Here is a 3,072-nt window from a genome sequence, read left to right on the forward strand (position 1 = left end):
TATTTTCCCTCTCTCTCCCTCTCTCTCACTATGTCTCCTCTGGCAAGTGCATGCGTCTCTCTCTCTCTCTCTCGCTATGTCTCCTCTGGCAAGTGCATGCACCTCACTGCAAACTAAAAAGAAAGAAAAAGAAAAAAGTTTCAAAAGCTGTGTGTTGCAATAAAATATGTATGTATGATGCCATCTATGTAAAGTTAAAACATGCAAAATGATATTAGATATTTAATGGCAACAGTATTTTTTTAAGTGCATGGGAATAAGTAGCAACCACTTAGGGCTAGTGCTTTCCACTGCAGAGGGACAGAAGAGGCTGGAATTGCACAGTGGTACATAAGGGACATCAGATGTACTAATAATTTCTACCTTACTCTGAGTTGTTTTTACATGGGCATTTATGATCACATTTTATGTGTCTATTTAACTAAATAATTAATTTTTAATTTTTGTTTTTAAGAGAGATTTTTTGCTATAGGGTGCGTGTGTTCGCCAGAAGGACAGAGAGAGACAGAGAGACAGAAAGCGAGAAATTATCCCCCAGGGGGATGGCCATGCCACAATCCCTTCTCCTTCATTCTCCTCTTGGGATCTTGGGCACGCATGCACACACACGCGCCCGGCGTGAGTTTAAGCCACCGGGTCCGGGACTCAAACCGTGGTCGACTACATGAGAATCCAGCGACATAGCCTTTACACCAACTACTGGTCCCTAATTTTAAGAGATATTTTTGCTATAGAGTGCTTGCATTTGCTGGAGAGATAGAGAGAGACAAATAGAAAGCGAGAAATCACTCCTGGGGAGATGGCCATACCACAATCTCTTCTCCTCTATTCTGCCCCATTCTCCAGATCTCCCTAGAGGGATCTTGGGCACACAGGCACATGCGCCGTGTGTGGGTTTTAAGCCACCAAGTCCAAGACTGGAACCATGGTCCACTATGTGGGAGTCCAGCGATGTAACTATTACGTGGTCTGCTAGTCTCTTATGTGTCTATTTAAAATGTTGCCTTATAAAACTTTAAATATTTATTAAATAATGGCACGTGCTCTGTAAGAGAATAAAGAACAGAAGTGCTGAAGCAAGAATAGCGTTGAGGAGTACTATAGACTGGTTGGCAACTGTCATCAGAAGGAAGAGGTAACTTAACCACTGCACTGGAAACCTGACACTAAGAAGCAAGCCACGACACTGTCTGAGGGAGAAGTATTTTGGGTAGAGAGAGAAACTAGTGCAAAAGGTCATGAACTGTGAAGGGTCTGAGATTTTATCCCCCTTGCAAGCTCGAAAGGTAGCCTGCCTCTGCTTTGGGCATGCTGGTAGAAACTCCTGGGTCAGAGAAAAAGACTGGTATTGTTCATGGCAGGAAACACGGTGAACCTTCTCTCTCGGTGTTTCTCCATCCCCTTCCTGCAGGCCATGTTCAAAGGTAGTCTATAACACTTGCTCCCAGATCAGAGAATGTTAGAAAAGTGAGGTCAGCAGGTGACATAGTGGTTAAGACTCTGGACTCCTACATGGTCCACCTCAGTTCAAGTCTTGGACCTGGTGACTTGAAATTCACACTAGTCACGTGTGCATGCATGCCAAACTCCCAAGAGGAGAGTGGAGGAGGAGGGACGGTAGTATGGCCATCTTCCCTGGGGTGTGATTTCTTGATTTATGTCTCTGTCTCTTTCTGTCTCTCTAGTGAGTGCATGCATCCTATAGCAAAAATCTCTCTCTCAAAAGGAAAAAGAAAGAAATGAAAGATGATTTTTGGATTGGCGTTCCACCAAAGGAGGTCGAATTGAGGGGCCTAGCAAGGGGAAAGAAGGACTGAAAAGTATTACTTTGAGCATGGGGAGTTTGCAATTCTGGTAGATATCCAAGTGAAAAGGTATAGAAAGCAGCTGAAAGTGAGAGTGTGGCATTTAGGGATGAGGTGAAGGCTGGAGGGTTAGACCTGGGAAGCACTAGCAGATGGAAGGTTACTAAAAGTTCTGGGATGATACACTCACTAACAGCTGCTGTGTTACCATACTCACCTGATCTGCAGACTCACTTGGAATGCTTGTTAAAAACATAGATTTGGGACCAGCAGATGGCATAGTGGTTACGTCACTGGACTCCACGTTTCAAGTCTTGGACCCAGTGGCTTAAAACTCACACCGGGCACATGTGTGTGAGTTCCCAAGATCCTGGGAAGAGAGAGAAGGGCTTGCAACATGGCCATTCCCCCAGGGGTGACTTTTCACTTTCCCTCTCAGTGTGTTAGCACCTCTCCAGTGGGCGCATGTACCCTAAAGCAAAAATCCTCTAAAAAAATTACCAGGTTCCTTTCAGATAATGTATATATTTCTGCATGTTCTTAATATGTGTCCAGTATTTATTGTGTGTCTATTATGCATGAAGCATGTCCTTGACTGTGATGGAGCCACAGCAGCGTTTTGGGGTTATGGAGAAAGGCCACACTAAGAACCACGGAGACGTCAGCATAATTCCTCAAACCAATGGGTTTGCATCTAAATATCTACTTCCAGACTTCTCATTTTGATGGAAAGATAATCCTTTATTTATTTAAGCCACTATAGTTGGGTCTTTTTTGTTTATTTAATACTTTCTGCCAAAAAGAACATTCTGACCTGATACACATATTTTCTTATTCTAGTTATAAGTCTGATAAACATAAGTAAAATAAAATTAATCATTCTGGGGAAGAGAGGCTTTGATTAATGTTGGACTAACTCAAGTTGAGTAGGCTAACCTTCCTTAAACTGTCAGTCTCATTTACAAGTTTTGTTTATTAAAATCTCTTACACATTCCAAACTCTTCACAAAAGTGGACCACATTTATTTTAGTATTTCAAATATTGAGATGGCAAGTTCACAACCTAGAAAGCCAAGCTGTTCTCATACACTTAAACACTTCTACTAAATCTAATAAATTAAATTTTAGGTATAGGGATTCTATTCTAGCACTGTTAATGAGTTAAGTCAAATTCTCTCATCTTGAAATCCAAAATCATAAGGCTAAATCAATTTTACATTTTAAATTGGAATCATAAGCTTCACCCCCCCCCCCCACCCCCCCCCAG

This window comes from Tupaia chinensis, unplaced genomic scaffold (assembly GCF_000334495.1).
Source record: "Tupaia chinensis unplaced genomic scaffold, TupChi_1.0 Scaffold000014_1, whole genome shotgun sequence".
Classification (NCBI taxonomy): domain Eukaryota; kingdom Metazoa; phylum Chordata; class Mammalia; order Scandentia; family Tupaiidae; genus Tupaia; species Tupaia belangeri.